The sequence below is a fragment of the Podarcis tiliguerta genome (assembly GCF_965153285.1).
Source record: "Podarcis tiliguerta genome assembly, chromosome: 11".
In the NCBI taxonomy this organism is placed as follows: domain Eukaryota; kingdom Metazoa; phylum Chordata; class Lepidosauria; order Squamata; family Lacertidae; genus Podarcis; species Podarcis tiliguerta.
In genome coordinates, this window is record NC_139544.1 from 18246976 (window position 1) to 18260455 (window position 13480).

Below are 13480 nucleotides of genomic sequence, written 5' to 3' on the forward strand. Positions count from 1 at the left end.
AAGCCGGGTCCGGACCCTCGGTTGAGGGGGGGGCCTGGGAGGGGGGATGGTGTGATGGCCTGGGATTCCGATTCGGAGGATGAAACAGAGGAATCCCGGCCTGCACAGGAGTCCCCGCCTCCAGGGCCGGCTGAACTGGGGCCAGGCCTAGATGCTGAAGAGCCGGCACCTGTGGCAGTGCATCAGGAGCTGGCCCCAGGTGAAGCCCTTCTGGCCCCAGAGAGGCTTGACGACTCAGTGGCCACAGGTGAGCCTCCTCCAGGGCCCAGTAACCCTTCGGCCTCTCCTGATCTGCAGAGGTTTAGAGCAGAGAGGCGAAGGGAACTGGTTGCCCCCAGGAGGAGTGCTCGCCTTAAGGCCAGAGGAGGCGGGGCTCCTGGGGGCCGGGACCGCCCCCGGCCTTAGAAGAGGATAAAAGCCCAGTCAGCCCGGCCCCAGGTTGCGGGAGCAACGTCGTTGTTGGCTTCGGACCTTCCTGCGTTCGTGATCCCTGCTCGTGACTATCCGGTACTCCTGTTCCCTGCTCGGCCTCCTGTTCCCGACCATCCGGTGTTCCTGTTCCCTGCACAGCCTCCTGTTCCAGCGTTCCTGTTCACCGCCCGGCACTCTGCCTCGGACCTTGCCCCTCTTCGTGTGGACTTTGCTACACCCAAGGTACCTTACCCCCGGGACCAGCACACTCCCTTTGTGTACAGAAGGAAACTGAATACCATCTTCCCCCTCTCTATGTTGCAGCCAATTGCATTTTTCTCCGTACTTTAGTGAGAAAATTAAAAACTCATGAAGGGAATGTTAAAATACTCCAGGAAATGAGTTAATTTGTCTGGAGCATATATGCAGTCCTGAGGATGAACAATTGGGGGCTTTTTGTACCCTCAAAGGATCAGCAGTTTATATGTAGCTGTAATTCTTCAGTGGAAGATATTAAAACCTGCAACACACACAGGAAATATGAACCTTTATTGATGCTCCCACAAAACAGGTATGCAACCACAGAAGTCTCACCAGAACTATAATTTGAATTCTGGGAATCTAGCATAAAAGCCTAGTAATGTGTTCAGTATTGCTCATAGGTTTCCATTTTTATAAGAGGATTGTCTTTAATTCACCCAGGGTTGGTAGAGTTTGGGCTTATGGCTGGCATGTGGGGCTCAGTTTTTGGACTACTAATTGTGTGGGGGGGGGGGGATTGTCAGTAGATGCAAAATAATTGCTCCTCACCATAACTTGGGATCAGTCTAGGAATAGATTCCAACTGCATTTTTTTTTTGAGAACAAGTGCAACCCTATATTTAAAAGTTTGTCATTTTTGTGCTGATACTCATTACTAGTTCATCTATAAGCAATACTCTTTTTATTCCTCTTTCTGTACAGATATCCTGCTTTTGCCTCACAGCTTCTAATAGGGTTGGGCACAAAAGACTTCTAAAAATTATCCACCCCATTTGTGGGAAGGGAAACTGAAGTGGTGGAGAGAATTTTAGCAACTCTCTACAGGAAGAGGAAACATTGACCAACCATGGTTTCTCACCATTAGCCAATCTTTCTCTTTTTATTTTATTTTTTTATATTTTGCTTCCACTGCAGTGTCCTTCACAATGCTCCAGACCTACATTTGTTCTAGGACATTGGGGCAGAGGGCGGAAATGGCAGATGTCACAAAAAAAGAATGTTGGAGAAAATTGTGGCCTTTTTTTCATGTCTCAGCTTTAAATTCCACACCTTGGAAAGTGCAAGATTCCCCCAAGCCATTAACATTGGACCCTGTTTTATGTGCATGGATCCCTTGAATCTCTATTTCTTTTCTTTTATATGTTTTCATTATACTGTTGCTTTGTTTACTTTAGGCTGTATTTTTGTTTTAATGGATTTTTTAAAAAATATTGTACATAGTGTAGACCACTTAGAAAATTATTATTTTTTTGAAAGTGGTTCAAAAATGCTTTAAAGTATTTAAATAAATAACTAATATCCATGGACTTAGATCCTAAGATAAGTTAGCTTAAGAAAGTTCCCAGAGTGAAAGTTTACCTCCTCCTGCTTCCTGCACACACCTGCAACCCCTCGAAAGCTGCTCTGGAAAGTCTCAAACAACATGGAGAGAAAGGGTCATTGCAGACTGCTGGGGGAGGCAAGAATCATCCAAAATTGAATCATCTTCCACCCTATATTGTCCAGGGAGGTCCTCAAACTTCTGGAGTGACTTGGGGGTGGGCAGATGGCTGCAGGGAGAAGAGGAGGCAGTACCTTTTCCTTTTGCGGATTTGCTTAAATTTATCTTAGATCTGAGCCCTGTTGACTTGAGTCCGCATGTTGCAAAAGATTACCACCATTTACAATGTATCCAGCTCTAGACATACAGTGGTACCTGAGGTTAAGTACTTAATTCGTTCTGGAGGTCCATTCTTAACCTGAAACTGTTCTTAACCTGAAGCACCACTTTAACTAATGGGGCCTCCCACTTCTGCCTCGCCGCCGGAGCACGATTTCTGTTCTCATCCTGAAGCAAAGTTCTTAACCTGAAGCACTATTTCTGTGTTAGCGGAGTCTGTAACCTGAAGCATATGCAACCTGAAGCGTATGTAACCCAAGGTACCACTGTATGGCAACTGCAATCCCAACATTGTATCCTATTTCCCCCCTAGTAGACACATAAATTTACTGAATTGTAGCCCTGGGCTCAAATCCGACTTCCACTGTGGATTCAATGCATGATAGGAAAGCGGGTGGTGCTGGGGTCTAGACCACTGAGCCTCTTGGGCTTACCTATGGGATAGACCATTCTCTCTTAGTCTCATGTGTACAGTGGAAATGTTAATGACCTATCTCTCCTGTTTGTTGTGAAGGCAGGAAATGCAAGCCCTGTCCAGGACATCTTCAAGTATACAAATGTATGTGTAATGAGGAAGGCTAGGTTGAGATCTTGTACCTAGCCCTGGAAAATGAAACATCCAGGCTCCAATTTCCTTAGGGGTCATTTTTACAAGAGATAAATCGCAGATAAATGTAAGGGATCCCTGACCGTTAGGCCCAGTTGCCGATGACTTTGGGGTTGTGGCGCTCATCTCGCTTTATGAGCCGAGGGAGCCAGCGTACAGCTTCTGGGTCATGTGGCCAGCATGACTAAGCTGCTTCTGGCAAACCAGAGCAGCATGCGGAAACGCCGTTTAGCTTCCCGCCGGAGTGGTACCTATTTATCTACTTGCACTTTGACATGCTTTTGAACTGCTAGGTGGGAAGGAGCTGGGACCAAACAACAGGAGCTCACCGTGTCGTGGGGATTCAAACCACCGACCTTCTGATCGGCAAGCCCTAAGCTCTGTGGTTTAACCCACAGAGCCACCCGCGTCCCATTTAAATTACAGTATGGGAGTGCTATAAACATTCATGTGTATACCTCAGCGCAAATGGGAATGTGAATGCATACGGGTCAAGAAGTCAGATCCGTGGCTGAGATCACCATCCCTCTCCATTCATTTGTACCCTCAGTAATCACAAACACAGGGCTGTAAAGTCTTTGAATTTATACTAGCAGTTGCAGGGGAGGGGGGGGCTAGTTCTGTGTAATTCAGCAGCAAAGATGATTTACTGGAACACTGTGACACACAGTCAAAACTGGAGAAAAATGCATATAACTTTCTCTTCCCTAACCTTGAAAACACACCTATTGCGGGTTTCCACACGTCTGGTTTCAAAATGGGATCCTGTAATGTTACCGTTCACCTCAGTGAGTCGATGGGGCAAAGCTGAGAAGTTGCAGCCATTCTAATGAATTGAAGTGTGCAATCATTCCAATGTTTCTGTAGCCTGTGCATATTTTATAACCGAATGTAGTTGCTCTGCCATTTTCAGAAATGTATTTCTTTGAACACTGGGTTCAGTTCATTGAACAGGAGCTAATCAAATAAGTAACAGATTTTCACTTCATAGAGATTAGAAGAAAATGGAAGCTCCCCACCTCCTTTCTTCTCTCCAAAGCAGTTTTCGCCTTCCAGAAGTGAGGGCTGTGTCTCCCCAAAATGTGTAGACTTTTAGAAAACATACTTGAATGCGTTTTTCCCACGGAGAGAGGAGAGGGGGATCTGTAATGCATTTCATTTCAGTCATAAACAGGCCTTCAGGATTAGGCAGAATGCTTCTGAGTTTTATCAACCTCATTTCGATGTTTCAGTTCTTACTTTATAAAAGAGCATGCTGTTTTAATGACATTTTGCTAAAGTTTCAGAAACTGCTGACTGACACCGCTTTCTGAGGTTTGTGTCCCTTCCTACGGCCAGTGCAGTTGCTACAGGCATGTGCAAAACAGTTCTGATAGAAGAGCCAGGGGCACTCAGAATTCTTTATTCTTTTTTTATTTTTTATTTTTTTTTATTGATATAGCAAGAAAAACACAAATACCAAATTACACACAGGAATAACCATAGAAACATAATTTTCTTAACAAACAATAAAACATATATTGGTCTTAACACTAAAGACCCAACCTCCCGTCTATTCCATATTTCGATTTCATATTACTTATCAGGGGTACTCAGAATTCAATTGGCACCAAATGCTGGATTTGGGGACATCAAGGTTGGACACAGGGTTGGAAGGAGATGCCCCTTCCTAGGTGAGAACAGTAGCAGTGTGATAAGCCACAGCAACTCCAACTGATGGTCAATTAGAGTTATGGATTATACCTTCCCAGGGAAGACCTGAATTGATGTAAGTGTACAAGGGGGGAGGTCAGTGTGGTGTTTGCCCATTATTTTTAAAATGTCTGTACAGAGGGAGAGAAAGAGTTAATAGGTAGACCAATAGAAAAGTCAGAGGCGGAGCCTACCTGTTTATAAAAGGGCTTAGCCCAAGGTTTGGGTTGGTAGTTGGTTGGTTGGTTGGTTGGTTGGGAAAAGGCAGTTGGGAAAGCAGTTGGCAGACAGATGGAACTAGAGAGACAGTTAGTGCAGTTGGTTCTTGTGTGAGGGGAGGTAGAAGAGTTCGAAACAGGATAAAATAAGAATAAGAAGGTAAAGAGTAACAACGTTTTGAATGCAGTTCAAGTTTATTTGTGTTTGCAATAAACCACACTCTTCTTTGTTAACTTAAGAACCTGACTGAGACTAAGTGATTTACCGGGGAGGACCTGGTTGGAGGCAGCGGTGTACGGGTTAATAGTTCGTGAGATGACCGGGGGCTCCGTACAAACGCCACAGTCAGGAACATTGAAAATGGAAACTATAGGCTTGGGTGGTTGAATTGTCATGGGACAATAGAAAGTTGGCTTTTACCAGGTCACACCATTTGTTCATCTGGCCTAGAATCATCTGCACTGATAGGTTGCAGCTCTCCAGGATCATTGGCAAAGGTCTTTGTTGGAATGTTTCCCCCCTACGTTTAGTTGGAATCTCCTGTATTGTAACTTGAGGCCTGGGAATCTGATTCAGAGGCTGAACCTGAGGAATCCCAGCCTGCACAGGAGTCCCCGCCTCCAGGGCCAGCTGAGCTGGGGCAGGGGCTTGAATCTGAAGGGCCCTCACCTGTGCCGGATCCTCAGGAGCAGACACCAGCTGAATCCGCTCTGGCTCCAAAGGTGATCGAGGACCCATTGCCTGCAGGTGCTCCTCTCCCAGTCCTGTCAGGGGAAGGTGAGGTTGCCACTGGGTCCAGTAACCCTCCAGCCTCTCCTGAGCTGCAGAGGCTCAAGGCAGAGAGGCGGAGGAAACTAAGTTCTCACAGGAGGAGTGCTTGCCTCCAGGCCAGGGGAGGCGAGGCACCTGTGGACCGGGGCTGCCCTATGCCTCGGAGAAGACAAAGGCCAGCCCGCCCAGTCCCAGGTTGCGGGAGCAACATCGTTGGTAACCTGTTCCTGCCGGCACCCGGCTCATTCAACCGTTCCTCATAAAGCCTGGCTTCTAGACCCTTGATCATCTTTGTTGCCCTCCTTCCTAAATTCTGGTGGCCAGAATTGGACATTGTGTTCCAGGTGTGGTCAGAACACGGCAGAATAAAATGGTACTATTACTTCCCTTGATCTGGAAACTCTACTTCTCTTGATCCCCTGATACAACCCCTAATAATTTTAACTGGAGATGCCAAGGAAAAAACCTGGGCCTTACTACACACAAAATGTCTGTTCTGCCACTGAGCTGTGATCCCTCCCCTTTGACTGATCTGGAATAAATAGGACCCAGCTGAATGACAGAGTTAAATGGGGACCAGCGCTCTAAGTTTACCCTAAGCCAATGCTTGGAATGAACTAATTTAGCTAAATGAACTTCAGTGAACTAGTTCACTAGTAGGTGTGGAAGTAGTTCCAATAATCATTGGGTGAACTAAAGGTGAATTAAGTTCAAATGTAAGTCAATCAGGCATTTATAAAGTTTGAAAACGAAACACAGAGACAACAATCTATGGCTCATTGTTCAGATGCAGAGGTGCTGCTTTTACTAAGGATGCTTAGCCACTTAATCACTGTTGCTAAGCTATCAGAGGGATAGAATGAGACATTTCCTGCATCTTCCCTGCTGAAGAGATTTGCCTTCTTCCATCGGAGCAGTTTTCAAAGAGAACCACAGGAACAGGACTAAAGTCAATGACACCTTGTGCCTTTGAGAGCAGGCAGAAAATAGGGCAAGCCTTTTCTAGTAAAAATGCAATTATGGGGAAAGCTTCACTTGATGACATCCTGTCGAATAGACATCTTATTACTTGTGTGTGAACCCACTGATTTACTTCAGCACAGCAGTTTGTAACATGATGAACTTTTTATGAATGAAAAAGTTCCTTTGGATGAACTTGGGCTGAACTAGTTCATTTAGCAAAAGTACAAAATTTAATTGGAACTAGTTCCTTTTGGTATGCGATGAACCTGAACAAATTCTGTTTTAAAAATAAACCTTCCAAGCACTGCCTCAAGTCACCAAGGCATTTATAGAAAGTGGAAAATAATGTAAAAATTAACATTTAAATGGAAATTCCGTAATATCGCTCTAAATATAAATATAGCCAGAACTGGACTTGAACACTGTAAAAGGAATGTATTGTGCAGCATTCAGGATCTGGGAGTTGGGTAGAATTTTCAGTAACACACACACACTCAAAAGACGACAAGACATTTCATGACACTGCTTCTCTGTGGCTCGCCAGCTTATTCTTTGCATACCCTGCTGGACTGAGAGGAGTTCATAAAACAAACACAAGCAACACATATCCAGCAGATAATGAGCTAAAGTAGAAGTTGTTTGATGATGTGCAACTCAATCTGCCATGAGCATCTCCTGTGCCAGCTCAGAGATACCTTTACATTGATATTTAGATTAATGGGGCTTGTGTGGGAATTGTTTTGGGTGGATTCTATGCATATAGCACCATCACGTTGAACCAAATAACCTGGAAGAAAATGTCATCTCCTTTATTATTATTTTTATCACTACTCTGCAAATGTTGATTCTACAGGGCAGTTTTAATAATAATCTGCTCTCATCGTCTCTGATTTTTTTTGAATTTTTTTTTTGCCCATGCAATCTTACAGTTAAGCAATATTGCATAGAAAACCAAATGCAATTCTTTTTGTAACCAAAATATAGCATGTTTCCTTTATGTGATCTTAGCTTTGGTGTTTACTAGCTGCACAGAGTAGAGATGTGGGTGGCACTGTGGGTTAAAACACTGTGCCGCTTCGGCTTCCTGATTGGAAGGTCAGCGGTTTGAATCCCCACGATGGGCTGAGCTCCCGTTGTTTGGTCCCAGCTCCTGCCAACCTAGCAGTTAGAAAGCACACAGTACAAGTAGATGAATAGGTATCACTCCGGTGGGAAGGAAAACGGTGTTTCCATGCACTGCTCTGGTTTTGCCAGAAGTGGCCCAGTCATGCTGGCCACATGACTTGGAAGCTGTCTGCGGGCAAACACTGGCTCCCTCGGCCTGTAAAGCGAGATGAGCGCCACAACCCCAGAGTCGTTCGCAACTGGACTTAATTGTCATGGGTCCCTTTCCCTTCCCCTTCCCTAGCTGCCCAGGGTAGTATAAGCAAAGGAAAAGGAGTGGGGGTGGGTAATCTAACTCACTGCAGTAGAAATCCGTTCAGAAACCTGCACTTCATACAGGGTGAATATTCAGACAGAGCTAATATTAATATGGTTTTCCTCATTACAGTCATGAGGATGTGAGATTATAGAGTGCACCTACTGTAAGTAGCAATCAGGGGGCGAGCAGTGAAGGGTTCAGGTTTGCTGATGACAGCCCAATATTCAGGGTGATAAAAAAATGAAAAAGCTGTTTTGAGAAGCTCCAAAAGAATCTCTCCAAATGGTGTGATGATGCTTTAAAACAGCAACTACATTTCAGTGTAAGTGTAAGTAAATGCAAAATAGTACACATGGAGAATCTTAACATTACATCTGCGCTGATGGGGCTGGAACTGGGCAGGAAAGAGACCTTGGGATAGTGGCGGATTCCTCAAAGAAAACATTGAACCAATGTGCAGCAGCTATGAAAATGGCAAATTTGGTGCTAGGGATAATTGGGAAGGGGACTGAAAATAAATCTGGGATTTGCTACTGTATCTCTGCTTTGACTCAGTAAACCCCCTCACATTGGTATTCTATAGTTCTATGATTATTCACTTATGAGTTAGAACAATTTACAATAGAATAAAGGTAAAAGGTAAATAATAGGAGCAGTTGGTGCTGTTGTCTAAACCACTGAGCCTCTTGGGCTTGCCGATCGGAAGGTCGGCAGTTTGAATCCCAGTGATGGGGTGAGCGCCCGTTGCTCTGTCCCAGCTCCTGCCAACCTAGCCGTTCGAAAGCATGCCAGTGCAAGTAAATGGATACCTCTGCAGCGGGAAGGGAAATGGTGTTTCCGTGTGCTCTGTTTTCTGTCAAGGTGTCCCATTGTGCCAGAAGCTAGTTAGGTCCATCATGAGACGTCCGCCAGCTTCCAACCATGGATACCAGCAGCCTTCAAGCAAGCAAACTTACTTTATTATCGCTCCCAAGGATCCCACTGCCAGAGGCACTTTACCTCCTCCAAGTGGAAGAAACCTGGGCAGTGCTGAATGTCACATCCATTGCCAGGTGTGTCCTGTTGGAAATAGAAAAGGGCTTTCCCCTTGGCCTGCCTTTATATCCACTCAGTTGCCAAGTGCTTTTGTGACATCACAAGAAACCCACAGCCAATGGCAACAGCTGGGGAGGCATCATCTTCATTGCTTTGAGCCTCACATTGGTGGGTGGACCTATCAGTGATTGCTTGCTTGTTTATTGGGGACACGGGTGGAGCTGTGGTTTAAACCATTGAGCCTCTTGGGCTTCCCGATCAGAAGGTTGGCGGTTTGTATCCCCATGGCGGGGTAAGCTCCCATTGCTCTGTCCCTGCTGAGCTAGCAGCTCGAAAGCACACCAGTGCAAGTAGATAAATAGGTACCACTGTGGCAGGAAGGTAAATGGCATTTCTGTGCACTCTGGCTTATGCCATGGTCCTCTGTACACCAGTAGTCGTTTAATCATGCTGGCCACATGACCTTGTCTGTGGACAAACGCCGGCTCCGTCGGCCTAAAGTGAGATGAGCGTTGTACCTCATAGTCGCCTTTGTCTGTAATTAGCTGTTCAGGGATCCTTTACCTTTATTTTTTACAATAGAATACTAAATAGTAAAATTAGCTAAAATGATCTACAATCAGAAGAATAGGGTGCATCCTGAAAACCACAAGATAACTAAGCTGTCAAAAAGGTTACCAAAAGCTATAGAAGAAAGGGGCGAGACACACCCCTCTGCAAGGAGAGGATTCCACAGTTTAGGAGCTTTCATGGAGAATTTCCTCTCCCAAACTGCCACCCTGCTGAACTGCCACCCCTGTTATCTTAACACACAAGGGGATCTGTGGGTAAGAAATAGTCTTTCAAGTATTTCAGAGCACGGTGCTGGAAAAACCATGTCATGTACAGCCAAGCATCTTTTACATTCACTGAACTGGCTTTGGCAATTAGTCTTTCTCTCCTCCTTCCGTTTTTTTAAATTCTCAGGGCAGCTTCCATGGAGCAGAGAGTCATATTCAAATTGTCTGCTGAAGGGTTACCAACAGATGGAAAACAGCGGCTTTCCTGAAATCAGTGCTGGAAAGTCCTGCGCTTGTACTGGGCACCGGATGCGTTTCTTGAATGCATGGATAATATTTGACTGAGAGGCATGATTTGTAAAGCAAAAATAGGATTTTCACACTATAAGCTGCACCACAGGGATTTCAACTTTAATCTTCAATTCTGATAAGCTACTTCTGGCAAACATGTAGCTGTATTTTTCCCTGTGACTCCTAATTCCTTTGTATTAACAGATTACATACCATTTTATGATGGCTCCTATTATCTAGGCATTTCATTTACCATTAAAGTTTATGTAGTAATATACGGGGGGATTTCAGAACCTTACAAATCACTTACATGGTCCAGCTACAATTTTCACAGGAAGCTTTGGCGGACTGAGCTGTAATAACATGTATCGGGCAGGATAGCACAGCATCCAGCACTGCTGTTCCTTGAACTCTTGGATACTTGGAAAGGTTAGCAAAAATATCACTGTGGCTAAGTTATAATAAATTACAGCATTTAAGGTTGCTGTTCCAGAGGAAAGCAATGCGTTACCAAATGCTCAAATGTGGCTATTAAAGAACTATTACGACAATTCAATTTTTGCCGGTGTTGATCTTTCAAACAGGCTATTCTATTTGTAACAAATCCAGAAAGTTGGTAGTTTTTAATTCTTTTACAGGGGGAAAAAACCCCATCCATCCACTTTCTAATGTTTTGATATTGCCAACAATACAATTTTCAGTATTGAGAATAATTTGCCATTTTGTCATTTCTCCCTAACTAGGTTAATGGGCAGTAGAAAGGTGGTTAAGATTAAATATACCGGTAAGTGATTGTAAATTAATTGAAAGAGAGAGAGAAACTAGGGCTGTGTCTTATGTTTCTGTGACCCCCAAACCTCTGTGTAACAATAGGCCAGAAGAAATATTTAAGGTCAGCTGCGGAGACCTCAGGCCTTGAGGTAGGTAGAACTGAGGCTGTTTTGTTGGCTGAAAACAAGAAATTTATAATTTGCCAGAGGGCCTTGTCAGCAATAGCATCTCAGTTGTGGAACATACTGATCAGCTTTGACAGGCACCTTCATTGTCCATCAATCAGCACCAACTAAATAGCATCCTCTTCTACTAAGGTAAAGGTAAAGGTACCCCTGCCCGTACGGGCCAGTCTTGCCAGACTCTAGGGTTGTGCGCTCATCTCACTCTATAGGCCGGGGGCCAGCGCTGTCCGCAGACACTTCCGGGTCACGTGGCCAGCGTGACAAGCTGCATCTGGCGAGCCAGCGCAGCACATGGAACGCCATTTACCTTCCCGCTGGTAAGCGGTCCCTATTTATCTACTTGCATCCGGAGGTGCTTTCGAACTGCTAGGTTGGCAGGCGCTGGGACCGAATGACGGGAATGCACCCCGCCGCGGGGATTCGAACCGCTGACCATGCGATCGGCAAGTCCTAGGCACTGAGGTTTTACCCACAGTGCCACCCGCGTCCTCTTCTACTAGGCCTCATGAATTGATGGTGTATGGGCATGCTGGACATTGGGCAACATGGCCATGCTGTTTGTATTATATTTAATGTATGTATTAGTGACTAATATTTTTACATTGTACTTTTGTATTTTGACTTTATTGGCTATTACATTTTTTTTTTTTAAAAAAAAAAAAAGCTTTGTGACCCCCTCTGAGTTTACTTGTGATGAAGTGTGGGATATACGTTTTATAAGTAAACAAACACATACATAAAAATAAAATAAAATAATAAATCATATGCATGCCTACCTGGGAGAAAATCCCATCAAACCCTGTAAGAATGAGTTATGGGTAACAGTGCAGAGTTGTACGGTTAGTATCTAGTTTTTCACATTGCTTATTCCAAGGAATAAGAGGAAAACTAGCAAAGGAGTGCGTCATGGTTTCTGGTTTTTTTTCTCATCCTTACATCTCTCCAAAAGATGCACAGATTAAATACATCATCATACTTTCCATTTCAGACAAAAGACATTTTCTTTAAATTGGAAATGTCAAACGCAGCCAGAGGATGGATTTCTAACTTCCTATGCCATTTTCCTTTTTTGTAATTTCCGACATAATAATGGTGAATCATAGGCTTGTAGTAAGGTTTTATCACTGTGTTTTCACAGTTGATAGAAGGCTGGTCCTTATCAAGGCTCGATAACAGATCAGCCTAATAATGCACCCACCTTTTTTTTTGACAACATGTGAGATGAAAAGGATTATCCAGTGTGCCTATGCTGGTATCATCACTGTCGCAGTAGCTGATTCTTAAAGTTTATCTGTCTTTGTCTATTAAATGCAGTGGGACTAACAGTGTGAAGTGTAGATATCAATATTTACAGGCGAGAGGGAAAATGTGGGGCTTTGAAAATAAGCCCATACTCTACATCAGATGTCGTGGGCTTTAGTCAATGAAATCTTGTGTCATAATAAATCTGTTAGTCTTTAGAGTACCAAAAGTTATAATGTGTGTGTTTGGAATTAGTCAACTTGATACCCGGCTGTATGAAAGGGATCAGGAAGTCAGGTGATGTGAATCAGAAAAAGGAAGTCAGAAAATAACTGCTTTCAATATTCAAGAATCTTTGAAGACACTTAAAAAAGCTTTGTTTCACTTTATGCTGTATGCCCTGGGCTGAGCTTATGTTTATTTTTAACCTTATTGTATTGCACATAGATTTGAAGTCATCATAAAGACCATCATCATCCTCATTTAAAGCTAATAGATTACCATTTTCATTATGTTAGTGGATGATTAAATAACATGTTTACATCTCTTGCATTATTTTACAAGGCCCTTAACATCTTGGATCCAGGATATCTCAAGGACCACCTGATTCATTATATACCTGCCTGATTCCTGAGGCCTTTCAGGAAGTCACCGATAGCACACCCCCCAAGTGTCCCTATTTTCCAGGGACATCCCTGATTTAGAGAAGCCGTCCCGGTTTCTGATTTGATCCCGGAATGTCCCACTTTTCCTTAGGACGTCCCAATTTTTATTGGAGAAATGTTGGAGGGTATGGAGTTATCCAACCCCTGAGCCATCTGAAGGCAATTCTGTATAGGGAAGTTTTTTTAATTTTTTTTTTAATGTTTTATTCTTTTTTATATGTGTTGGAAGCTGCCCTGTGTGGCTGGGGCAACCCAGTAAGATGTGTGGAGTATAAATAGTAAAATTATCATTATGGAATGGGCTGTCCCTATTTTCATCAGGTAAATGTTGGAGGTATGAGTTAGTGGTCTCCTATGGCTAAGAATAAGAATAAGAATTTATACTCCGCTCATCTGGCTGGGTTTCCCTAGCCACTCTGGGCAGCTCACAACAGAATTGAAAGCACAATAAAACATCATATCCACAATGAATTGTTTGTTCAGCATTGTTAGCCCAATTTTCCAG

At 43.8% G+C, this 13480-nt stretch overlaps 2 long non-coding RNA genes across 3 annotated transcripts in view; one reads left to right on the top strand and one right to left on the bottom strand.

Moving 5' to 3' along the window:
• Positions 1 to 5347, bottom strand: part of LOC310660162 — a 70806-nt gene extending 65459 nt beyond the window's left edge. For both annotated transcript variants that reach the window (XR_014503257.1, XR_014503258.1), the window contains exon 1: positions 4826 to 5347. This is a non-coding gene — a long non-coding RNA (uncharacterized lncRNA). The remainder of the gene's footprint in view (positions 1 to 4825) is intronic.
• A 3879-nt stretch (positions 5348 to 9226) lies between these two features.
• Positions 9227 to 10668, top strand: LOC310660177. Its single transcript, XR_014503275.1, has 2 exons — positions 9227 to 9865; positions 10009 to 10668. It is a non-coding gene; the product is annotated as an uncharacterized lncRNA (long non-coding RNA).
• The last annotated feature ends 2812 nt before the right edge of the window (positions 10669 to 13480 follow it).